Source organism: Hyla sarda, chromosome 1 (assembly GCF_029499605.1).
Source record: "Hyla sarda isolate aHylSar1 chromosome 1, aHylSar1.hap1, whole genome shotgun sequence".
In the NCBI taxonomy this organism is placed as follows: domain Eukaryota; kingdom Metazoa; phylum Chordata; class Amphibia; order Anura; family Hylidae; genus Hyla; species Hyla sarda.
Window position 1 is genome coordinate 41,070,638 of NC_079189.1, and position 27,683 is coordinate 41,098,320.

The 27,683-nt window shown below is 48.5% G+C and overlaps 1 long non-coding RNA gene across 2 annotated transcripts; it reads right to left on the bottom strand.

Moving 5' to 3' along the window:
• Positions 1-330: 330 nt before the first annotated feature.
• Positions 331-26,448, bottom strand: LOC130345692 (uncharacterized). Of its 2 annotated transcripts, none has more exons than XR_008884299.1 (3): positions 26,430-26,448; positions 781-845; positions 331-692 (listed from the first exon to the last, which is right to left on the bottom strand). It is a non-coding gene; the product is annotated as an uncharacterized LOC130345692 (long non-coding RNA). The 2 variants fall into 2 exon arrangements; XR_008884293.1 differs by lacking the exon at positions 26,430-26,448 and adding an exon at positions 1,385-1,468.
• Positions 26,449-27,683: the final 1,235 nt, after the last annotated feature.

Below are 27,683 nucleotides of genomic sequence, written 5' to 3' on the forward strand. Positions count from 1 at the left end.
GGACATCTGCAGCAAAAGATAAGTATACGTGCATGTACCCAAAAGTTGATCCTTCGCAACTGTATGACCCCTAGCAAGTTCCGGTTCATCAGAAAAAGGCTTATGCACGGAACTTGGTGGGTGTGCTTCGGTTGCCTCAGTAACTATACCAACCAGCATCAGCCGCCTCTCTCTGCACCGCACTGTGCAGATCATGCAGGAGAGCAACATTTGACACTTAAAAAAAAACTCATGTCATCCACATTTTGCTAACACAATTTTTCACACACAGAAATAAAATAAATGAGTTGAACAAGTCAAAAGAACAGTTTAAAAAAAGGGAAACTTTATTTATTATTTATTAAAGTGTTTGTGTAGGGATTTTTTGTAACCTCCCATCACTCACAAAGAGCGTACAGTAACTAACTCAGGACAGGAAAAACCTCCAGAGGGGAGGAAACCTGTAGGGAATCCATGGCTACTGTATTGCCCTTCCTCTGGGCATACTAAAGGAGGTTACCTCTAGAATTTGGGCAAATGTGTCTGTGTATGTGCGTGATTTGAGGGGCTGTGCCTTCATCCAACTTCTTGCTGTAGGTCCGGAAATCTAGGCCATCATCCAACTTCTTGCTGTAAGTCCGGAAATCTAGGCCATCATCCAACTTCTTGCAGTAAGTCCGGAAATGCTACTCCACATGCTGGAAATAGTGCATCTAAGATAGGAAAACAAAAGATAGATTATTTACAAGGTTATTATAGAAATGCACATGGTACTGCACTAAACACTAATGTGGCACTTACCAGTCACAGTCATGTTTTTGACTTCACATTCCCGCGTCCCTACAGTGTCCAGCACCGGCCCCTCACTGGTGAAGAATGAGCAGGAGCAGTGTTATATCTGCTCAGTGCTGCTCTCTGGTGGACAATGGTTATGACATCACATGTGTGACACGCTGTTACCTCCTGGGAGTTCTATTTGAGCAGTGCTGCTCTCTGATTGGCTGAAACCTAAAAAAAGCTTTTTAACATATTCTGCATGACTGTTATCTAAGGGATTTTTTATTTTGCATTTTTTTATTAAAATGGCGCTACTCCCTATGGGTGCGTTATATTTGTTTCTCCTATCCAGACGCTTAATATTTGTAACATCATTTTGTGGCCCCCAACAGCCTGGGCGTCTGACGAGTGACGTCCCTGAAGTTGGGGTCTGGAGCGAAGGATGTCACTCTTCAGACTTGCAAAACTACAACTCCCAGCATGGCCTGACATGGGGGGGGGGGGGGGGGGGGCGCCGAAGATAAAGCAATGTGTGATTTGAAAAATGCCACATATAAACCGTGTTTAATCCAGGCATACGCCTAGTACCAGTCACAATTTTTGAAAAACACCAAAAAATCTACCCCACCTCATTTCTTTTCTTCCAAAATGACATCTTTGTGGCATTTTTGACAAAAACACTGGGGGAGATTTATCAAAACCTGTTAAGAGGAAAAGTGGTTGCCCATAGCAACCTTCTTTCATTTTTAACCCCTTAAGGACCCGGGCTTTTTCCGTTTTTTCATTTTCAATTTTTCCTCCTTAACTTTAAAAAATCATAACTCTTAAAAATTTTCACCTAAAATTATATATAATGGTTTATTTATTGCGTCACTGATTCTACTTTGTAATGACATTAGTCATTTTACCCAAAAATCTACGGTGAAACGGGAAAAAAAATCAATGTGCGACAAAATTGATGAAAAAACACTATTTTGTAAGTTTTGGGGGCTTCTATTTTTACGCAGTACATTTTTTGTCAAAAATGATACCTTATCTTTATTCTGTAGGTCCATACGGTTAAAATGATACCCTACTTATATAGGTTTGATTTTGTATCACTTCAGAAAAAAATCATGAATACATGCAGGAAAATGTATACGTTTAAAATGGTCATCTTTTGACCCCTATAACTTTTTTATTTTTCTGTGTTCAGGGCGCTTTGAGGACTCATTTTTTGCGCCGTCATCTGAAGTTTTTAGCGGTTTCATTTTTGTTCTGATCAGACTTTTTGATCACTTTTTATTCACTTTTTTGTGGTATAAAAAGTGATCAAAAATGCGCTATTTTGGACTTTGGAATTTTTTTGCGCGTACGCCATTGAACGAGTGGTTTAAAAAGCGGTATATGTTTATAAATCGGACATTTCCGCACGCGGCGATACCACATATGTTTATTTTTATTATTATTTACACAATGTTTTTTTTATTTTTGGAAATGCCGGGTGATTTAAACTTTTATTAGGGGAAGGGATAATTGAAAGGGTTAATGATTTTTTTACACTTTCTTATGCAACATTATAGCTCCCATAAGGGGCTATAACATTGCATGTACTGATCTTTTACACTGATTGATCCATCTCCATAGGAATGGATCAATCAGTGTTTTCGGCGATTGAATGCTCAAGCCTGGATCTCAGGCTTGAAGCATTCATTCGGCGATCGGACTGCAGGAAGGAAGGTAAGAAGACCTCCTCCTGTGCTACAGCTGTTCGGGATGCCGCGATTATACCGCGGCGATCCCGAACAGCTCCCTGAGCTAGCCGGGCACTTTTACTTTTGTTTTTAGCCGCACGGCTCAGCTTTGAGCGCGCGGCTAAAGGGTTAATAGCGCGCGGCACAGTGATCAGTGCCGCGCGCTATTAGAGGCGGGTCCCGGCTTTACTATGACGCCGGGCCCGCCGCGATATGATGCGGGGTCACCGTGTGACCCCACGTTATATCGCAGGACCGGGACCCATGACGTATGCATACGTCATGGGTCCTTAAGAGGTTAAAAAGGCCTCTGATAAGTGAAAGAAGTGATCTGATTGGTTGCTATGGGCAACTGGTCAACTTCCTCTGCACAGGTTTTCATACATCTCCCCCTATGTGTATGATTATTATTATTATTATTGGCATTTTTTTTCTCCCTGGCTTTTCTCATTACAAGTCATGGGATTCTTTCATTATGTGACTCAAAGGTTTCTATAGAAAAATTGGGAAGAAAAATGCCAAAACTTCATAAGTGTACGCTCACACGGACGTATTTTTTGGCGGGTTTCCCGCTGCGTATTTGAAAGTGGGCGGGCTCTTCTCGGCTGTCCGCAACAGATTTTCCGTGGCGGTATTTACGCTGCGGAAAATCCACCACAGTCCCTACTAAATTCCGCCATGGAAAATCTGCTGCGGACAGCCGAGAAGAGCCCGCCCCTTTTCAAATACGCAGCAGGAAACCCGCAAAAAAATCCGCCTGTGTGAACGTACCCTTAAATACAAAAAATTTGATAGCCTAAAAACGCAATAAAAAGATGAAGAAAACAATTAGTGTCTGGTGTTTCATATTACCCTATTGATTCCCACATAACATGTGCCCGCAGCGAGCATGGTGTTTTTTTTTTTTTTTCGTTTTACAAATGCGCCAAGTGTTATCCCAGCCTGAGGCTAGGATTCCACTTGGGTTTTTTATCTGGCAGTTTTTGAGCCAAAGTCAGAAGTGGATCCATGAGGGAGGAGAAGTATAAGTCCTTCCTTTATATGTCCTATTCCTTTTGAATAAACTTCTGGCTTTGGCTCAAAAACTGCCAGAAAAAAAAAAAAAAAAAGTGGAAACTCAGCCTAAATGATTGTTTTCACAATAGGTTGGTGCTATATATCTGTATAGTTTCTGCATACAGCGCGTTCCGCATTTATGTGGCAGCTTTCTGATGGTATATATGGCTTTCTGCACTGGCGGATGGGTGTGGTTTTCTAGGTGCACAGTTTCCACACTGATTTATGACATGCAACATGTGCAAAAGTCGCAGAGTTTTGCACACCAAACACTCCGGCCAAGACTAGGCTGATTGAGATGGCAAAGGGGGGATCAGAGGGGGACTGGGGATTGAAATGGGGGGAGGGGTTGAAATGGCACTGGGACCCTGCCTGTTCAGCAGCTCGGGCCGCTGCCACCAGGGCTGGTGCAAGAATTTTGCCACCGTAGGCAAAACCTCATTTTGCCGCTCTTTTGTCCAGCCCTTTGGTCTCACCCTTTCTTTGCACCGTCCACCTTTTAATAAATCTTAGGTTATGTTCACACATCAGGATTTCCGCACAGAAATTCTGCAGCAATATTCCACACGGTAATTTTGCTGCAGCAGAGTCCCATGAATTCCAATGGGATTCCTGCACACTGTGCGCACAGCAGAATTTAAACACAGGAAATATCTGGCACAGAAATTTTAATTCTGGTGTCCGCAGAAAGAATAGACATGTCTGTGTATTCTGCTCAGAAATGTATTGCCGGCTATGAGACAGCAAATTTCCGAGTGGTCCTAGCGCCAGCATGTTTTGACACCGCTCCATTATCTACAGAATAACTGCATGTAAATTTTCTGTGTGAACATAGTGTGTTAGCCTGGGGGAGAAGGGTATATGGGGTGTAGCTGTGCAGTGACTAAAGGGCGTCTGGTTAACCCTTGCTATTCGTGACGCAAGGGTGAGGGCAGGGGCGGACACAGACAGCAGAAGGCCCCTGTGCAAAGAATGTGCCTGCCCCCCCCCCACAGCACTGTGCCCCCTCATGTACCTAGACCCCACCGGAGGGCCTCCACTTACCCCGCGCGTGTAGTGTCGCCACTTGCCTTGTCCACCACAGGTGGATGGAACGGCTCCTGAGGTGGGCTCCGGGTGGCCCCTGTCCCTCTCAGTGTGCGGCCCAGTGAGTACTCCCCTGGGTCAGCCTGACCCGTATCTAGCTGGGAGGCAGAGGGCAGTGCTCCCCTTTACATTCACACCCCTGGACTTAGCACGACACCCCTTGGCTTCTTATCCTTAGTGATAGAAGTGACTTATAGGCAGGGCCAGACTGGGACCAAAAATAGGCCCAGGCATTTTAAAATAAACAGCCCATTTTTATGGTGGAGGTCTGACTCATGGGACCCCCACCAATCACCTTGGTTCAAGTGGCTCCCCAGATGTTGGAAAGCTGCAACTCCCATCATGTCTGAAGTGAATACAGCTGATGGGACAGTCAGGAGACTACACAATGATATCAGTGACTACAGCTCTGATGGGACAGTTAGGAAAATACACAATGATATCACTGACCTGAGTGACGTCTTCTCTGTTGTCTTTACTTTTCTTCTTCCTCTGGTCCAGACACCAGGATTTCTTCCATCTTCTCTGCAGAGTCTGACACCTGGACATCATTGGTTCCTTAATTTGTCAGTAGATCCTCATCCTCTGTATGATGACAATAATCATTATAACCTTGCCAAATACTGTACCCCCTGAATATAATACTGCCAACCACTGTACCCCTGAATATAATACTGCCAATCACTGTACCCCCGAATATAATACTGCCAAATACTGTACCCCTGAATATAATACTGCCAACCACTGTACTCTATTAATATAATACTGCCAACCACTGTACTCTATTAATATAATACTGCCAACCACTGTACCCCTGAATATAATACTGCCAACCACTGTACCCCCGAATATAATACTGCCAAATACTGTACCCCTGAATATAATACTGCCAACCACTGTACTCTATTAATATAATACTGCCAACCACGATACACCACTGAATCACCCCATACACCCCACGCACTCCATCCTCAGTCTCCTCATCACCCCATACACCCCACACAACCCATCCTCTGTCTCCTCATCACCCCCATATACCCCATCCTCAGTCTCCTCATCACCCCATACATCCCACGCACCCCATCCTCAGTCTCATCACCCCCATACACCCCACGCACCCCATCTTCGGTCTCATCACCCCATACACCCCACACAACCCATCCTCTGTCTCCTCATCACCCCACACACCCCATTCTCAGTCTCCTCATCACCCCATACACTCCATCCTCAGTCTCCTCCTCACCCCATGCACTCCATCTTCAGTCTCCTCATCACCCCATGCACTCCATCCTCAGTCTCCTCCTCACCCCATGCACTCCATCCTCAGTCTCCTCATCACCCCATGCACTCCATCCTCAGTCTCCTCATCACCCCATGCACTCCATCATCAGTCTCCTCATCACCCCATACACCCCATGCACTCCATCCTCAGTCTCCTCATCACCCCATGCACTCCATCCTCAGTCTCCTCATCACCCCATACAACCAATGCACTCCATCCTCAGTCTCCTCATCACCCCATGCACTCCATCCTCAGTCTCCTCATCACCCCATACACCCCATGCACTCCATCCTTAGTCTCCTCATCACCCCATACACCCCATGCACTCCATCCTCAGTCTCCTCATCACCTCATGCACTCCATCTTCAGTCTCCTCATCACCCCATGCACTCCATCCTCAGTCTCCTCATCACCCCATGCACTCCATCCTCAGTCTCCTCATCACCCCATGCACTCCATCCTCAGTCTCCTCATCACCCCATACACCCCACGCACCCCATCCTCAGTCTCCCCATCACCCCATGCACTCCATCCTCAGTCTCCTCATCACCCCCATACACCCCATGCACTCCATCCTCAGTCTCCTCATCACCCCAAGCACTCCATCCTCAGTCTCCTCATCACCCCATGCACTCCCTCCTCAGTCTCCTCATCAGCCCATACACCCCATGCACTCCATCCTCAGTCTCCTCATCACCCCCATACACCCCACGCACCCCCTCCTCAGTCTCCTCATCACCCCATACACCCCACGCACTCCATCCTCAGTCTCCTCATCACCCCGTGCACTCCATCCTCAGTCTCCTCATCACCCCCATACACCCCATGCACTCCATCCTCAGTCTCCTCATCACCCCATACACTCCATCCTCAGTCTCCTCATCACCACATACACCCCATGCACTCAATCCTCAGTCTCCTCATCACTCCATGCACTCCATCCTCAGTCTCCTCATCACCGCATACACCCCATGCACTCCATCCTCAGTCTCCTCATCACCCCATACACCCCATGCACTCCATCCTCATCACCCCATACACCCCATGCACTCCATCTTCAGTCTCCTCATCACCCTATGCACTCCATCCTCAGTCTCCTCATCACCCCCATACACCCCATGCACTCCATCCTCAGTCTCCTCATCACCCCATACACTCCATCCTCAGTCTCCTCATCACCACATACACCCCATGCACTCAATCCTCAGTCTCCTCATCACCCCATGCACTCCATCCTCAGTCTCCTCATCACCGCATACACCCCATGCACTCCATCCTCAGTCTCCTCATCACCCCATACACCCCATGCACTCCATCCTCATCACCCCATACACCCCATGCACTCCATCTTCAGTCTCCTCATCACCCTATGCACTCCATCCTCAGTCTCCTCATCACCCCATGCACTCCATCTTCAGTCTCCTCATCAGCCCATACACCCCCTGCACTCCATCTTCAGTCTCCTCATCACCCTATGCACTCCATCCTCAGTCTCCTCATCACCCCATGCACTCCATCCTCAGTCTCCTCATCACCCCATACACCCCATGCACTCCATCCTCAGTCTCCTCATCACCTCCATACCCCCCACGCACCCCATCCTCAGTCTCCTCATCACCCCCATACACCCCACGCACCCCATCCTCAGTCTCCTCATCACCCCATACACCCCATGCACTCCATCCTTAGTCTCCTCATCACCCCATGCACTCCATCCTCAGTCTCCTCATCACCCCATGCACTCCATCCTCAGTCTCCTCATCACCCCATGCACTCCATCCTCAGTCTCCTCATCACCCTATGCACTCCATCCTCAGTCTCCTCATCACCCCATGCACTCCATCCTCAGTCTCCTCATCACCCCATGCACTCCATCCTCAGTCTCCTCATCACCTCCATACCCCCCACGCACCCCATCCTCAGTCTCCTCATCACCCCATACACCCCACGCACCCCATCCTCAGTCTCCCCATCACCCCATGCACTCCAACCTCAGTCTCCTCATCACCCCCATACACCCCATGCACTCCATCCTCAGTCTCCTCATCACCCCAAGCACTCCATCCTCAGTCTCCTCATCACCCCATGCACTCCATCCTCAGTCTCCTCATCAGCCCATACACCCCATGCACTCCATCCTCAGTCTCCTCATCACCCCCATACACCCCACGCACCCCCTCCTCAGTCTCCTCATCACCCCATACACCCCACGCACTCCATCCTCAGTCTCCTCATCACCCTATGCACTCCATCCTCAGTCTCCTCATCACCCCATGCACTCCATCCTCAGTCTCCTCATCACCCCATACACCCCATGCACTCCATCCTCAGTCTCCTCATCACCCCAATACACCCCATGCACTTCATCCTCAGTCTCCTCATCACCCCATGCACTCCATCCTCAGTGTCCTCATCACCCCATGCACTCCATCCTCAGTCTCCTCATCAGCCCATACACCCCATGCACTCCATCCTCAGTCTCCTCATCACCCCCATACACCCCACGCACCCCCTCCTCAGTCTCCTCATCACCCCATACACCCCACGCACTCCATCCTCAGTCTCCTCATCACCCCGTGCACTCCATCCTCAGTCTCCTCATCACCCCCATACACCCCATGCACTCCATCCTCAGTCTCCTCATCACCCCATACACTCCATCCTCAGTCTCCTCATCACCACATACACCCCATGCACTCAATCCTCAGTCTCCTCATCACCCCATGCACTCCATCCTCAGTCTCCTCATCACCGCATACACCCCATGCACTCCATCCTCAGTCTCCTCATCACCCCATACACCCCATGCACTCCATCCTCATCACCCCATACACCCCATGCACTCCATCTTTAGTCTCCTCATCACCCTATGCACTCCATCCTCAGTCTCCTCATCACCCCATGCACTCCATCTTCAGTCTCCTCATCAGCCCATACACCCCCTGCACTCCATCTTCAGTCTCCTCATCACCCTATGCACTCCATCCTCAGTCTCCTCATCACCCAATGCACTCCATCCTAAGTCTCCTCATCACCCCATACACCCCATGCACTCCATCCTCAGTCTCCTCATCACCTCCATACCCCCCACGCACCCCATCCTCAGTCTCCTCATCACCCCCATACACCCCACGCACCCCATCCTCAGTCTCCTCATCACCCCATACACCCCATGCACTCCATCCTCAGTCTCCTCATCACCCCATGCACTCCATCCTCAGTCTCCTCATCACCCCATGCACTCCATCCTCAGTCTCCTCATCACCCCATACACCCCACGCACCCCATCCTCAGTCTCCCCATCACCCCATGCACTCCATCCTCAGTCTCCTCATCACCCCCATACACCCCATGCACTCCATCCTCAGTCTCCTCATCACCCCAAGCACTCCATCCTCAGTCTCCTCATCACCCCATGCACTCCATCCTCAGTCTCCTCATCAGCCCATACACCCCATGCACTCCATCCTCAGTCTCCTCATCACCCCCATACACCCCACGCACCCCCTCCTCAGTCTCCTCATCACCCCATACACCCCACGCACTCCATCCTCAGTCTCCTCATCACCCCGTGCACTCCATCCTCAGTCTCCTCATCACCCCCATACACCCCATGCACTCCATCCTCAGTCTCCTCATCACCCCATACACTCCATCCTCAGTCTCCTCATCACCACATACACCCCATGCACTCCATCTTCAGTCTCCTCATCACCCTATGCACTCCATCCTCAGTCTCCTCATCACCCCATGCACTCCATCTTCAGTCTCCTCATCAGCCCATACACCCCCTGCACTCCATCTTCAGTCTCCTCATCACCCTATGCACTCCATCCTCAGTCTCCTCATCACCCCATGCACTCCATCCTCAGTCTCCTCATCACCCCATACACCCCATGCACTCCATCCTCAGTCTCCTCATCACCTCCATACCCCCCACGCACCCCATCCTCAGTCTCCTCATCACCCCCATACACCCCACGCACCCCATCCTCAGTCTCCTCATCACCCCATACACCCCATGCACTCCATCCTCAGTCTCCTCATCACCCCATGCACTCCATCCTCAGTCTCTTCATCACCCCATGCACTCCATCCTCAGTCTCCTCATCACCCCATGCACTCCATCCTCAGTCTCCTCATCACCCCATGCACTCCATCCTCAGTCTCCTCATCACCCCATGCACTCCATCCTCAGTCTCCTCATCACCCCATATACCTTAAGCACCTCATCATTATTACACAGCCGACACCCCCCCCCCCCCCCCCCGGGTCCTTCTCATCAACATTAAACCCCCTAATCACTACACCCCTGACCCCCCCCTTCTGGTCCTCCTTATCAACACTACGCTCTCCCAGACACCCAATCCTTCTTATCATTACACCACCAACCTCTTCAACACCCCTCCTGTCCTCTTCATCATCATTGCAATCCCCTCCCCCACCGCCCTGCACCTGACCGTCGCTCTCCTCACCTCATCTGCTCAGCGATGCGGCCGTGTGAGGCGGGAGGGTTTGCTGCTCCTGTCGCTTCTGCCGGGGTCAGAGGCCATGACATGTGACGTCACGGGCTTGGAACAGACGTGCGTGCCTGCGCGGGGCACGTCTGTTCCCATCAGCCCCTGGCCTGTCCGTCTCGCCCGGCCGGTTTAAAGGTAAAGTACTGCTGTCAGCGGCAGGTCCGGGACCTGTTGCTGCAGCATTTAGTATGAAGTACTGGCAGGGGGCCCTGCAGGGGCCCAAACTGTGAGGCCCAGGCTGTGACCTGGACTACTAGGGGGGCCCCCTAACACGCTGGGCCCCTGTGCAGCCGAATCGGCTGAACAAGTGATATGTCCGCCCCTGGGTGAGGGGTCCTCTGTAATGCTTGTCCTACCACCACCCTTCCCAAGAGCGATAGGGAGGTATTGAATAATTGAATGTCCACAACAGGAGAGCTTGCTGAAAACAGTTGTAACTTTTACTGAAGATTTTCTGCAAACTTCACAACAGGAACAGTCTCTACATTTGCAAGTTCTCTTGGAGATTGACAAAGGTTGGGACCTTAAGCAATTTTGAGTCTTTAGATTGATATGCCCTGTTCCAATGGATTTAGGGGATTTAGTTGTGGTCCAGTAGTCACGCTAGCTTTAGCAGGGATTAGTTTAGAATTATGGGTAGCAGGTGACCCAAGAACCTCCAAAGGTCCTCTAACATACCATAGAGGATTTAACCAAGTCATATGACCGAAGGTCTGCGACGGTAACAAGGTAAGTAACTATACATTATATTAAATATACATTATTATTAAATATGTACACGTAAAACAACACAGAATTAGAGTAGAGAAGATGCGACTAGGGGCTGTCCCACCTGGGGGACCCTATCTGAGCGTAGTTACTCTGACTTTGGGGACCACCATACAAGGTACGTTATGCAATACAGTACCAGGACACCACAAACCCCCTTACTTAAAATAAGTCGGCCTCGACGTCTGTCCCCTAAGACAGAGGGACGAAGTGAAGGTTGGTTTATAACAGTCCTGGGCATAACTTCTTGAATGTCCATCAATCAGGCTGTCCATCTCTACAAAGCTACTTAACTTTTTTGAGGTACATACATAAGCATGGGTAAACTCATGAACAGGATTATTTGGTTCATGAATTTAGTAACAGGATGATATTATTTACATGAGATACATCCTACTTAACAGTTCTAAATCTCACTAGACATTTTTGCCATATTGGTTACATGTTTAGTACACTGAGGGTTTTACTGGCTTGCCTGAGGCTTTCTACCAATAAACTGGCTACTAGGGTCCATTGGCTACACGCTCCTATCCCTAATAGTCTCTGACTCCCACAGAGAATCCAGTTTATGTGACCGTGGAAACTTTCTGAGCCAGACTCTATCCCCAAGTTGCAGTGGCTGAGTGGAGGCATGCTGATTGTAGTCCTTTTGCTGCCTGTACTGAGCCTCGCCCATTTTCTTTTCCACAATGTCCTTAGCTTCTTCAATCCTCCTTCGATGCTCAGAAACCCAATCTTGAGAGGTTTGAGGGGAATTGTTAAAAGGTTATTGTAACCCAAAGCCTCTATTGTTGGGCAGTTGGCCATGTCGGTCCATCATAAGGAAGAAGGGAGTGTATCTGGTGGAGCAGTGGATAGTACTATTGTAAATCTCCAACAGTTCAGGCAGGAGTCGGGGCCACTCTTCATGTTTTGAAACAGATGCCCTTAGCATGTGGATGAATACCTGATTAATCCTTTTGCATAACCCATTCCCCTGAGGGTGATATACAGTGGTCCGGAGCTTCTTGCAATCATGGAACTGACAGAGTTCCTGAAATAACTGAGCCTCAAACGCAGTTTCTCGATCAGTGAGGACCGATTCAGGACACCCCAGAGGTTGGACCCAATGGCTGTAGAAGACCTGGGCAGCTGTTCTGGCAGTTAGATCCTTGACGGGCACAACGACCACCCACTTGGAATAATGATCCACCATGGCCAGGGCATAGGTATATCCCGATCGGGTTGGGGATAACTTCACGTGGTCCAGAGCAAACAGTTGGTCAGGCCATTTAGTATGGATGGGATGTGAGGTGCTCTTGTGTCCTTGCGAGGGTTCTTGGTGATGCTGCAGATGGTGCACTCGGCACACCACTTCTCAATATCTCCACGCATCCACACCCAATAGAACCTCCTTCGGATAGTAGCCTCGGTCTTGTGGACCCCAAAATGTCCCGATTGGTCATGATAGGCATTAAGAACCATGGCTGCATCCCTTCGAGGGACTAAGATCTGATGCAGGCGTTCTCCGGAGACTGGGTCCAAGGAATTTTGGCATAGCAGTCCTTTGTGGAGGAACAGACAATTTCTCTGTCGCCACAACTTCTTCAACTCCAAGTCCCCTTGCACCTTGCGGAGCCTAGTCGGCATTCTCTTTTGCAATAGATAGTCCAGAAGATCCCCCATGACTTGACTCTCGTCTTGCAAGGTCTTCCAGGTATACAGATCTTCGGGGACCTTAGGATGCCCAGGGTCTTCACCTTCTTGAGCCGTCAGAGTACTCTGACTCACGAACCTCTGGTAAAAGGGCGGCATCTCTACATCTTCCCACACATCTTCCATTGGTGGTTGTTCCCCGGGGGCCAGGCCATGCGGGAGAGCACATCTGTGTTAACATTGGTCTTCTCACTTCGATATTTGATGTTGAAGTCATAGTTGGCCAATCGAGAGGCCCAGCGTTGCTCAATGGCTCCCAGCTTGGCAGTGTTTAGGTGTGCCAAAGGATTGTTATCTGTGTAGACTGTAAAGGGAGTAGCTGCCAAATAGTCCTTGAATTTTTCAGTGACCGCCCAGACCAAAGCAAGGAGTTCTAGCTTGAAGGAGCTATAGTATATATACTATAGTATATAACTCTCTCCTTACTACCCTGCATCTGTGACAGAATGGCCCCCAAACATTCAAAGCTGGCATCAGTGTACAGTCGGAATGGCTGGCTGTAATCAGGGTACGCTAGGATGGGGGGATTCAGTAAAGAGGCACTTCAGGGCCTGGAAGGCTACTTCTTGGTCTTCATGCCACTGTATCGGGAGTCTTCAGTTGTAGTTCTCTTTGGCAATCCCCCGCAGCAGAGTAGTCAGGGGCCCAGCAATTTGAGCGAAGTGTAATAGCCCACAAATGCCAAGAAACTCCATATGTCCCGTACAGTTCTAGGTGTAGGCTAGTCTTTTACAGCACTCGCTTAATCAGGATCAGGTTGTACGCCTTTGGCACTGACGACATGTCCCAGATGGTGGACTTTGGGTTTCAACAAATGGCACTTGGAGGGCTTGAATTTCAGGCCATGTTGTGTCAGGACTTGGAAGACTTCTCTGAGATGGTCCAGGTGTTCTTGGTATGTCCGAGAATAAACGATAACATCATCCAGATAGAGAAGAACACTTCAGGTTCAGGAAGAAATTCAGGTGTCCGAGGCATCTCTCCATCAAGCGCTGAAAGGTAGCCGATGCATTGCAAAGTCCAAAAGGCATACTTTTGAACTCAAAGAGCCCCACCGGGGTCACAAATGCCGTCTTCTCCTGATCTTCCTCGGCCATGGGCACTTGCCCATACCCACTAGTCAGGTCTAGTGTTGAAAAATAGGCCCCGGATCCCAAGGCAATAAGGGACTCTTCTTTCCTTGGAAGAGGGTAGGCATCTTTGTGGGTTACATTATTCAGCTTCCTGTAATCCACACAAAATCAAATGGTCCCATCCTTCTTTTTGACAAGGACTAAAGGAGCAGCGCAGGAACTCTGGCTCTTCCTTCATCTCCTGCAGCATCATCTTCACTGTCTGGTACATCCCAGGTGCGACTGGCCAGTGCCTCTCTTTGATGGGAGGACTATCTCCAGATAGGATCCGATGCTGGATAATCGTGGTCCGGCCAAAATCGGTGGGGTGTTTACTGAAGGCTTCCTGGAACTGTTTAGCCACTTGAATGACTCCTCCAACCTGGTCCTGGGGAGTATCTTCGTCTCCTATCTGCAACTGAGTCCACCATGGGTCCACAGGGCTCTTGTCGGCCCCTTGGGAAGCCTGAGCAGTCCACTGTCTAGCAACTTGTGGCTTGGACATCACGTCTTGTAAGTCCAGGTGATGTAACTGAGCGATAGGAGTATACTTGGTTAATCTCTTAACGGCTTGGGAGAGGTTAATCCTTCGAACCAAGACTCTCCCATTTCTCACAGTCACAAGGCTTCTAGCTGCACATACCACAGGGTAGTCCTCCAGTTGCATGGGTTCCAGGAGTGTCTGATAATCTTGGTTCTTCACCCCGGGTCAGGCACGACACCACATAATAGTCTCCGTCTGCGCTTCAGGGTAACAGCTCGTATGTCATGGATTCTCACCCGGCAGATCTCCCCTCGAGGATTGGCGAACTTGTCAGCTTGGAGTATCCTGAGGTGGTGTTGCGCGGCTCGCCGGCCAGAGGGTGACATGTAGGGAAGAGAGGCACGCAATGAGTTAACTATGTCATCAAAACAGTGTCTCATGATGTTCATTCCTAAAATAAACTCAGCAGCATGTTCATCACCAACACTAGTAACAATAACACCTTGTACCCTGAGGACATGATTCCCTACTTGCACTGTGGGCTCACAGTAGCCATGCTTCGGTACAGGTTTCCCATTCCCTGCCATCACCCGAAAGTCTACATCATTAGGCTCGCATAAACATCTCAGGACCCCAATATTTGTAAAACACCCCTTGAGGAAAAGTGGACACTTGGGACCCAGTGTCGATCAAGGCCTGCAATTTAACCCCTTCTACCACAATTTTTACATAGGGGCAGGGGGCAACATGCATCGATAGTCCTATTTTGGTGCTTCTTAATTCTGGACCTTCAATGGTTACTCCCGGGGGGCGGTCCTCGACCGCAGGGGATGCCCGTTTAAAGCCCAACATTGGCGCTTCCAGTGTCCAGTCTTATTACAATGACTACAAACCGGTCGTGGATTTCCAGGTGGCCTTGCCTCACAAGAGGGGTACTAGGTGGCCTGGCAGGGCGAGGGGCAGGCTCCTTGGATGAAGGTGAGTTAGCCCTGCCCACCATCACTTTAACAGCTTTAGTTAACTGATCAATGTCCTGCCGTACATGTTGTAAGTCATTAGCCCAGGGACTAGAGGGAGTCGAGGCAGTTGCGGGCTGAGGCGTGGTTACGGCCGGGGCTCCCAATGATTCAGCAGAGCGGGCCTAACTTCTTCCGCGTTGGGCCCTGACTCAATGACTTTGATGGCTAACCTCTTGAAGGCAGGGAAAGCCATGTCGGAATTCTGTTCAGCCAGCATCCTGAGTTGGGCCTTATCCCACTTGTTCTGTGCCCCATCTATGAACCTGTCCATCAACACCCTGTTGCTCTGATCGGGTGTAATACCATATAGCTTTTGTACTGCTTCTAAAGTGTTCTGTAGGGCTACAGCATAGGCCCGAAGAGTCTCAACTGGCTTCTGACATCGCTCATACAGTCTCAGATGTACCTCAGAGGGGGAGTGAGACTCGAACACTTGATAGAGCCCCTCAAAGATTTTCCCTACTGCAGCCTTGTCGGCCGGTGGCCATGTGCGTATCTCCTCTAATGCAGGTCCCTGCAGCTGTCCAGTAAGTAACTGCACCTGTAGATGAGGGGAGAAAGCATAAAAAGCGAAGAGGCTGGATATCTTCTCCTTGAAGTCCCTCAGTGTAAACGGATCACCGTTGTAGTGTGGGAGGACAGGATTTCCCAGGAAGACAGGTGCGGCAGCAGGTGTCCTGGAGGTCAGTGCAGTAGCTGGAGATGAATCGGGTTTAACTTGTCCTGACAACTGTGCTGGTTCTGCTGATGAAACCACCGGAGCACCACCATCTTGCTGAATAGGGGTGCAGGTGGTGCAGACGCTGGAGCAGGTACTAGAGCAGGTCCTTGAAGCGGTATTGCTGCTGCTGGATCCCACATTTCGGCAAACGGAATTGTCCCTTTAAATGAAGCTCGGGAATGTCGGTCCCTTTACGAGAAGTAGCTGTTCTTTAATCTGGAACTTGAGTGAGTAGATCTCAAACTTTAGAGCGCTGATCTGGAAATTGAGTGCATAGATCTCAAACTTAAGAGCGCTGGTCTGGAAATTGAGTGCATTGAGCTGGAACTTGAGTGCGACGATCGTGAGTTGAGTAGAACCCAGCCAAGATCTTAACTTAGTGACCTGACACTTCAGGGTTTTACACCGTGCTGGCTCTTTAAAGCTTTCGGTCCTCTGCATTTCTTTATTGTTCTAACTATGCTTTTCTGTAGGTCTTCTGTTTGAGGCTCGGTGAAGATGGCCGCCGCGGCTCCGGATACCTCTGTAGGCAGAGTTTCAGGATCGCACGTGCGGGAAGAACTAGCGCTGCCTTTAACCCCTTGCGCTGCAAATTGCGGCTTCGCAGTACTTTTCGCCTCTCCCCTTACATTTCGTGCGCACTTTTTGCACACAGCACCAGAAACACAGTCCCGTAGCTTTGAAGGAAGTTCACAGTACATAAGTAAAGTCCTTTACATAGGAGGGAGTACACTTTGATTGGTGGCAACAGCTGTAGGCACACACCCATATCCTGTTCGTAGGACACCAAAAAGCTACGTGATAGCCTGGGGGAGTAGGGTATATGGGGTGTAGCTGTGCAGTGACTAAAGGGTATCTGGTTTACCCTTGCTATTCGTGACACCAGGGTGACGGCTCCTCTGTAATGCTTGTCCTACCGCCACCCTTCCCAAGAGCGATAGGGAGGCATTGAATAATTGAATGTACACAACCGGAGAGCTTGCTGAAAACAGTTGTAACTTTTACTACTGAAGATTTTATGCAAACTTCACAACAGGAACAGTCTCTACATTTGCAAGTTCTCTTGGAGATTGACAAAGGTTGGGATCTTAAGCAATTTTGAGTCTTTAGATTGATATAAGCTGTTCCACTGGATTTAGGGGATTTAGTTTGTGTCCAGTAGTCACGCTCAGCTGAGGCCGGTAGATTTTCAGGCCTAGCGTGTCTTTGAAAGTTGCGCAGATCCGTCCTGCTAGTCCGGCATCCACGAGAGCAGCAACTCAAGAGAGCGATAATTGGCTACAGCTCCCTTATATGGGAAGGGGCTGGACTAGAGCTAATTGGTCCAATACTGATCAATCACCTTCACACAGGATTATGGGTAGCTGGTGACCCAAGGACCTCCAAAGGTCCTCTAACATACCATAGAGGATTTAACCCAGTCACATGACCAAAGGTCCTGCGACGCTAACAAGTTATGTTATATACTATACATTATATTAAATATACCGTATTTATCGGGGTGTACCACGCACCGGCCTAAAACACGCACCCTCATTTTACCAAGGATATTTTGTAAAAAACGTTTGCCGGCGCAGCTGCCCCATTGCCTCCCCCATCCCCCGTTTTATAATTACCTGTTGCCGGGGTCGGGTCCGCGCTGCTTCTGGCTCCGGTGTGACGTCTCCTGTGTCGTTGCTATGTACTGCGAGGCGCAATGACGAGTGACGTCTTCAACGCGACATCACTCGTCATTGCATAGCGCAACGCATAGCAACGGCACAGGAGACACCACACCGGAGCAAGAGGCAGAGCGGACCCGACCCCGGCAACAGGTAATTATAAAACCGGAGATGGGGGAGGCAATGGGGCAGTGACGCCGGCAATGGGACAGCAGCGCCGATAGCCAGGGGGAGAGAAGCGGCGCCGATAGCCAGGGGGAGAGAAGCGGCGGCAACAGGGCTCTGGACCCCAGGAAAGGCAGGGGGAGAGAAGCGGGCAGTGATGGCCTTTCTCCCCCTGCCTTTCCTGGGGGCTTCTGCGGGATCAGAAAAAAATGGGGATGGGGGAGGCAATGGGGCAGCGGCGCCGGCAGTCTCTGGACCCCAGGACATGCAGGGGCAGAGAATCGGGCAGAGACGGCAGGTCTCTGGACCTGCAAAAGCCACTGCGTTCATTGATTTAAAGCGCCCACTTTAAATCATTGAACTGCAGCGGCTTATCGGCGTATAATACGCAGATAGATTTTAGGCTAAAAATTTTAGCCTAAAAATGCGTGTTATACGCCGATAAATACGGTACATTATTATTAAATATTTACACGTAAAACATCACAGAATTAGAGTAGAGGAAAGGCAACTAGGGGCTGTCCCACCCTGGGGACCCTACCTGAGCGTAGTTACTCTGACTTTGGGGACCACCATACAAGGTACGGTATGCAATATGGTACCGGGACACCACAATAGCCTTACAGTCAACACTGAGAAGGTGCACCCTACAGACAGGCTGACTCAGCAAGCAGAAGCTCAGATAAAAGATTGCTGCTGTTGGAGCCTATAGGAGACTTTGAGAGAGAGAGGGACTGTCTGCGACTGCCATTCAGGGCCGGACTAGACATCGGGCATTTGCCCAGCGGGCTGGGCCGTCCACCTGCCCTGTCGTGATACACCTGTTTTCTGCACTACATCGGCCACTGCTTTAAAAGCCTCGGCTTCCGCTTTGAAAGTAGTGGCCGGTGCAGTGAAGAAAACAGCCCGCTCTGCCTGCTCACTGACATAGCCCGCCCCATACCCTAAAAGGGGTCGTGCTCCGTCCGGTGACCAGTCCCCCGGCCCCAAGTGCAGTGAGCCTGGGCAGGGACACTGCTGCTTTAAGAGCAGCAAACGTCGTTGCGCAGGCACGCCCCTGATGTCACAGACGTCCCTGCCCCAGCTACTCTGCTCCGAGGAGGAGAGGAACCCGGAGCCCCGCTCACTTCTACAGCCTGCTGACTAAGCCTCCCCTACCAGTGGCAGAACCCGGGGGGGGGGAGGCAATTGCCCCCCCCCCCCCGAGATTTTTGCCCCCCGATCTCTAACATGGTGGAGCGGGAGCTGTCAGCTCTCACTCCACCATTCGCTCATTAATTTACCTTTCTCGCCGCTGGAATGTGATCGGCGATCAACGGCAGGCCGGAGCGATGATGTCACATTATCGCGCCGGTGCCTGAAGATCCCGTCACCGCGGCTCGTCGCTCACCTGTCTGCACTGTCTGTGCAACTAAGAAGAAGAGAGCTTCTCAGTGTGGGAACGTAATATAAGTGTATGTAGTTTTCTTTTACTGTTTGGCACATCTATATGGCACTGGGCTCAGGGGGCAATAAAAAAACTTAGCGGGCACAAAAAAGGATAAATTTGATGTGAGGTTTCCCTGACTGGGGGGCATTATATGTGAAGAGCACATGACAGGGGGTCCTCTGTCTTGTGCTCTTCACATATAATGCCCCCTGTGCTGTGCCCCTCACATATAAAGCCCTCATCATCATCATGTGCCCTTCAGATATAATGCTTCTTTCATGTGTCCCTCACATATGATGCCCCCCTGTGGGGCAGGACAGGGGGCATTATATGTGAGGGGCAAGTCACAGGGGGCATTATATGTTAGGGACACAGGACAGGGGCAGTATATGTGAGGGGCACATGATGAGAGCATTATATGAGGGACACAGCACAGGGGGCATTAAATGTTAGGGGAGCATGACGGGGGCATTATATGTGAGGGGCACTTCACAGGGGGGCATTATATGTTAGGGGCACAGGACTGGGGGCAGTATATGTGAGGGGCACATGATAAGAGCATTATATGAGGGACACAGCACAGGGGGCATTTAGGGGAGCATGACGGGGGTATTTTATGTAAGGGAGCATGACGGGGGTATTTTATGTAAGGGACACAGCACAGGGGGCATTATATGTAAGGGGCACAGCACAGGGGGCATTATATGTGAGGGGCACAGAACAGAGGGCATTATATGTAAGTGGCACAGCATAGGGGGCATTATATGTGAATGGCACAGCATAGGGGGCATTATATGTAAGGGGCACAGGACAGAGGGCATTTTTATTATGTGGTGGGGAACAGGACGGACATTATTAATATGTGGGGGGGGGGTGCAGGAGGGGCCATAATTATTATATATGGGGGCACAGGATGGGGCATAATTACTATATGTGAGGGGAACAGAGTGTTTTGCATTTTAGAGGTATGGTGTATATTACAAAGGAATTTCAGGTTTGGTACGATTTTTATGGGCCACAATACATTACAGTATTGTATTCAGAGGGTGCACTGCACGGCAAGGTTATATTCAGATGGTACAGTGTGTGGAAGTATTATATTCAGAGAACGCAGTATGTGGCAGTGTTATATTCAGAGAGCACAGTATGTGGTAGTATATTCAGAGAACGCAGTGTGTGGTAGTATTATATTCAGAGGGCGCAGTGTTTAGTAGTATTATATTCAGAGGGTACAGTGTGTGGTATTATTACATTTAGAGGGTACAGTGTGTGGTAGTATTATGATCAGAGAGCGGAGTGTGTGGCAGTATTATATTCATAGGGTACAGTGTGTGGTAGTATTATATTCAGAGGGTACAGTGTGTGATAGTATTATATTCATAGGGTGCAGTGTTTGTTAGTATTATATTCAGAGGGTACAGTGTGTGGTAATATTACATTTAGAGGGTACAGTGTGTGGTAGTATTATGTTCAGAGAGCGCAGTGTGTGGTAGTTTTATATTCAAAGAGCGCAGTGTGTGGTAAAATTATATTCAGAGGGTACAGTGTGTGATAGTATTATATTCAGAGAGCGCTGTGTGTGGTAGTATTATATTCAGAGAGCACTGTGTGTGGTAGTATTATATTCATAGAGAGCAGTGTGTGTAGTATTATATTCAGAGGCTACAGTGTGTGATAGTATTATATTCAGAGAGCGCTGTGTGTGGTAGTTTTATATTCAGAGAGCGCAGTGTGTGGTAGTTTTATATTCATAGAGCGCGGTGTGTGGTAGTATTATATTTAGAAAGCGCAATGTGTGGTAGTATTATATTCAGAGGGTACAGTGTGTGATAGTATTATATTCAGAGGATACAGTGTGTGATAGTATTATATTCAGAGGGTACAGTGTGTGGTAGTATTATATTCAGAGGGTACAGTGTGTGGTAGTATTATATTTAGAGAGCACAATGTGTGGTAGTATTATATTCAGAGGGTACAGTGTGTAATAGTATTATATTCAGAGGATACAGTGTGTGATAGTATTATACTCAGAGGGTACAGTGTGTGATAGTATTATATTCAGAGGGTACAGTGTGTGGTAGTATTATATTCAGAGGGCGCAGTGTGTGCTAGTATAATATTCAGAGTGTGCAGTGTGTGGTAGTATAATATTCAGAGGGTACAGTGTGTGGTAGTATTATATTCAGAGGATACAGTGTGTGGTAGTTTTGTATTCAGAGGGTGCAGTGTGTGGTAGTATTATATTCAGAGGGTGCAGTGTGTGATAGTATTATATTGAGAGGGTGCAGTGTGTGGTAGTATTATATTCAGAGAGCGCTGTGTGTGGTAGTATTATATTCAGAGGCTACAGTGTGGGGTATTCAGAGGATACGGTGTTTAGCAGTATTGCAATAATTATTGTTTTCATATAGAGGATCAGAATCCGCTGACAAATTAAGGAGCCACCTAGGTGTCATTTTCTGCAGAGAGAAGATTTAGCTGATAAAGTCACAGCGGTATCTACCATCGAAGCTGTCACCTGTAGTCACTGATATCATTGTGTATTCTCCTCACTATGTCCCATCAAAACTGAAGTCACTTGTAAGTTTTGCAGTTTTCATGGGTGAAACAACAACTCCCAGCATACCCTTACCACTACTTAGGTCATACTGGGAGCTGTAGTTTTAAATGGTAAAAACTTCTTTAGCACTTTCCCATTCTGTGACAATTTGTATATTTGATTATTATGTTGGAAATTATTTTCTGCAACCTGCTACACTGCGGACATCACAACTATACTGCCAACCTAATGTGGGGGAACTATACTGCAAACTAAATGTGGGGTACTATACTGCCAACCTAATGTAGGAGGACTATAGTGCCAACCTAATGTGGGAGAACTATAGTGCCAACCTAATGTGGGGAAACTACAACCTAATGTGGGGGAACTATATTGCCTACCTATTGTGGGGGAACTATACTGCCTACCTAATGTGGGGGAACTACAACCTAATGTGGGGGAACTATACTGCCAACCTAATGGGGGGGGGGACTACAACCTAATGTGGGGGAACTATGCTGTCTACCTAGTGTGGGGGAACTGGAAACTATGCTGCCTATCTAGTGTGGGGGCACTATGCTGCATACTTAAAGGGGTGCTCCACTGCCCCAGCGTTCTGAACATTTTGTTCCAAACCCTGGGTACAGGCTGCGGGAGTTGTGATGTCATAGCCATGCCCCTTGTGATGTCACACCACACACCCTCAATGCAAGTCTATGGGAGGGGGCGTGTCAACCAGCACCTGATACTCTAATAGTGCCCCTCCGGAGACTAGACTCTGGATCCGCCCCTGTCCCCTACAAGGTAAGAGAGGAAGGGGGAAAGGCAGAAAGTGTAAAGACTGCATTGAACACACCTTCCCTCTACAAAACCTTTTGCCCTCCCCCCCGCTCAGTAAATAACAACAGACACCGTGCTTCTCTTTTAGTGGGCTGAGGTGGTGGTCACAGCTCCAATTTTATTAATAGTAATAAACAGCACTATAGCGTGCAACTCTAACTCAACACTGCATAGCAGTAACCATATAACAAAAAACGGTGATATTGACCTGTTCCACAGCCGCAGAGGAATGCCAACCGTCGGATCCCCGACGGGCATGACTGCCCACGGCATCTTCCATCTTCTAAGGTCATACCATTCCATGCCAGAGACAAACAGAACAATAAAAACACAATACAGAAATAAGTACAAGAAGCAGAAAACAATCCTAAACACCACGGGAGTAGACAAGCCTTCAGTACGGCCTCTGAAACGTAAACCACCTTTTTTTTTTTTTTTTTTTATGTTTCATAAAATTTTTCTATTTTTATTCATTTTTTTTTTATTATAAAAAGGGTAAACAAGCAAGCCCACACGCCGAACAACCGGAGCGCGGGCCTAAATAGACATAAATACAAGAAAACAGTACAAATCATAACAAACCAAAAGGGGCGGGAGGGCGGGACGTCTCTCGTTGCTGGTGAGGTAAGAGGAGGGGAGGAAGCAGGAGAGTCTCCTATATCTCCTATGGGCGTAACTATCCTCCCAGTTCCCACCCCGACCTGTGGGAGGGCCCAACCTTGTTCGGCACATGTTAACCCCCCAGTGTCCATGCAGTCAGTGGGACCTATTCCTATTACCGGACAGGTCCCATACAGGAAGATAATTAAATGGCAGGGAGGATGCAGAGGAGAAGAAGGCTGGGAAGAAACATGTAAAGGCGGATGACTGAAGAGGGGTGTGCGTAGGAGTGAGGGGTCTGGGGGGGGGGGCAGAAAAATGTGATAGAGGATGACTGATGGGAGGGGTGCGGAAAAGAAGGGGGCAGTGTGAAGGAGGATGACTGGGGGTCTTGGGGGAGGATGAGTCTGGGGGGACAGAAAAGTGTGACAGAGGATGATTGGGGGGTCTTGGGGGAGGATGAGTCTGAGAGGGCAGAATAGTGTGATGGAGGATGACTAAAGGGAATGTGTGGAGAAGAAGGGGTCTGGGAGGGCCTGAAAAATGTGAAGGAGGATGACTGAGGAGTCTTGGGGTGGAGAAGGGATCTGGGGGGGGGGTCAGAAAAGTGTGAAGAAGGATGACTGGGAGGTCTTGGGGGAGGATGATTCTGGGGGGGGGCAGAAAGGTGTAAAGGAGGATGAATGATGACAGGGTGCAGAGTAGAAGGGCTTGGGGCAGAAAAGTGGGAAGGAGGATGACTGAGGGGTCTTGGGGGAAGCGGTCTGGGGGTGGTGCAGAAAAGTAAAGGAGGATGACTGAGGGGTCTTGGGGGAAGCGGTCTGGGGGTGGTGCAGAAAAGTAAAGGAGGATGACTGAGGGGTCTTGGGAGGGGAGCAGAACAGTGTGAAGGATGATTGAAGGGGGTGTCTGAGGAGAAGTGGGCTGGGAGGGCACAAAAGTGTGGAAAAGGCTGACTGAGGGGTCTTAGGGGGGTGAAGGGGTATGGGCGGAGGTCAGAAAAGTGTTAAGGAGGATGATGGGGGCAGAGGAGTCTTGGGGACTTAGGGGTCTAAAGGAAGAGGGGAAAGATGGGTCTGAAAGAGTACTAAGGAGTCTTGGGGTAGTTGGGTATCGTTCACACTGGAGACAGTCTGTCGGCAGAAATCCACTTGCAGCAGACTCCCATTGTTTTCAATGGGATTCTGCTGCGCTGTGCATAGTGTAAAATCATCACAGTGGAATGGACATCTGCCCAAAGAATTAACTTTTTCATTCTTTGGGCTGATTTCCACCGGACCATCTATGAGATCCAATTACTTTAGCGGCACCTAGCAGACATTCAGCTGGCTTAAAGGACATCTGCAGCAAAAGATAAGTGTCTGACCACCGCTCGAACCCCCCATGATCTCCCAAACAGGGCCCCCGCATTGCCGCTCTATGTGAGCAGCTAATGGGTGTAATGTGTATGGAGATCGATGGTACGCCCCCTCCATACAGCCTCCCCATACAGTTCCATGGGGGAGGCACGAACGCTGCATCCCCGCCTCTCCCATAGAGATACATGGAGGATGCCTGCTGAATGATTTCAGCAGTCATCCCGGTCCGATCACCGCCTGGAGAGCGGCAGTGATCGGAAATGCAGAGGGCGTACAGGTACGCCCTCTGTCCTTATGTGACGGGACGCGAGGGCGTATCCATACACCCTCCATCCCCAATGGGTTAAGTGCCAGTGCACGTACCCAAAAGTTGATCCTTTGCAACTGTATGACCCAGGGGCGTAGGAAGCCCAAAAAATCTGGGGGGGATAGCATTGAGACATCGGAAAAAGGCGGAGCCATAAAAGGGGAGGGACTAAAAGGGGAGGGGCTAAACGGGGGGTCAATACAGGCTCCTCATCACAGGTACCTTCAGGAAGCAGTGAATTCAAGGGATAGGGATCTGTCAGGACTGTGGGAGGTAGGCTGTGTGTGAGGTCAGGACGAGGGGTTAGTGTAGGCACTATTGACATCATTTTCATATACCCGGTATATTGTTATATAATTGCACAAATCTAACAGCAGCCAAAGGAAAGCAAAGTGAAAAATATTATTGCAGCCATATTTTTTCCACCCAGCTTTCCTAGGCTTCAAAACAGCCAAGTTTGCCTACATATGCGGTAACACCTAAAATATAATTGCACAAATCTAACAGCAGCCATAGGAAAGCTGAGTGAAAAATATTATTGCAGCCATATTTTTTCCACCCAGCTTTCCTAGGCTTCAAAACAGCCAAGTCTGCCTACATATGCGGTAACACCTAAAATATAATTGCACAAATCTAACAGCAGCCATAGGAAAGCTGAGTGAAAAATACTATTGCAGCCATATTTTTTCCACCCAGCTTTCCTAGGCTTCAAAACAGCCAAGTCTGCCTACATATGCGGTAACACCTAAAATATAATTGCACAAATCTAACAGCAGCCATAGGAAAGCTGAGTGAAAAATATTATTGCAGCCATATTTTTTCCACCCAGCTTTACTAGGCTTCAAAACAGCCAAGTTTGCCTACATATGCGGTAACACCTAAAATATAATTGCACAAATCTAACAGCAGCCATAGGAAATATTATTGCAGCCATATTTTTTCACCCAGCTTTCCTAGACTGTCTTCAGAACAGCAAAGTTTGCCTAAATATGTGGTAACATATATTTAGGCAATGTTTGCTGTATTGAAGTCTAGGAAAGCTGGGTGAAAAAAATATGGCTGCAATAATATTTCCTATGGCTGCTGTTAGATTTGTGCAATTATATTTTAGGTGTTACCGCATATGTAGGCAAACTTGGCTGTTTTGAAGCCTAGTAAAGCTGGGTGGAAAAAATACGACTGCAATTATATTTCTCACAGGAATCCTACTAGGAAAGCTGAGTGATGATGATTCATGTGAGAAATATCATTGCAGGCGGGCGGGCGGCCATAGATTAAGCTGGAGCAGCAGGAGCTACCTTGCAGGCGACCGTCTTGGTGAAGGGCTCTTTTCCAACTGCGACACAGCTCTTCTTTGGCGGGCAAATAGAGCTACGCTGCAGTACGTAACTGCGCACAGGCACGTCGCCTCACTCATCCCCCAGAATTCATTACTTTCTTAAAGGAAAAGTAATGAATTAATACGTGGAGACCGCAGGCATCAGCCGGGCCTGCCGAAGAATACAGGTAGTATAGGGTTGCCACCTTTCCCTCAGAAAAATACCGGTTGCATGTGTGGCTATGTGGGGGTGGAGCTAAAAAAAAGGGTGTGGCCCGATTGCACAGAGGACGAGGGATCAGGGGTAAAGAAATGGCAGAGGGGATGGGATGGATACAATATATATGCGGGGGGAACTTTCCTATATCGCACAAAAAAATTACATTTAGAGAATAAAACTTACAATTGTAAATAACATTTATTTAACAACAGGCAATAAATTTAAGGGGATACCCAGCAAATATAAATATAATATAAATACATTTAACAACCTCACCAAATAGTGCAAATGCAAACATTGTAACAGCTCCTCTGTATACACACAACAAACAACAAAAAATAGGATGAAAAAATCATCAAAACCAAATAGATACCGATAAAGCCCTCATATAGCTCTGTAGGTGGAAAACTGAAAATGTTGTACTGAATAAAACCACTATATACAGACCAGTATACTATAAAGGATCTGTACACAATATAAGTGATTATATACAGGACCATATGGCGGTAGATATCAGCTGTACACAGGATGTGTATACCATATAAGTGATTATATACAGGACCATATGGCGGTAGATATCAGCTGTTCACAGGATGTGTATAAAATATAAGTGATTATATACAGGACCATATGGCGGTAGATATCAGCTGTACACAGGATGTGTATACCATATAAGTGATTATATACAGGACCATATGGCGGTAGATATCAGCTGTACACAGGATGTGTATACCATATAAGTGATTATATACAGGACTATATGGCGGTAGATATCAGCTGTACACAGGATGTGTATACCATATAAGTGATTATATACAGGACCATAAGGCGGTAGATATCAGCTGTACACAGGATCTGTATACCATATAAGTGATTACAGTTACATTTTGGGACTCACAATTACGTCTTTTCTGATCAGTGGCGTCCTCTTTCCTTTTCTTCTCCGCCCGGAAAAGACCGCCATGTGGATCTCTTAACATCTGCAGGAAAAACATGTCAGACTCTGCATATATT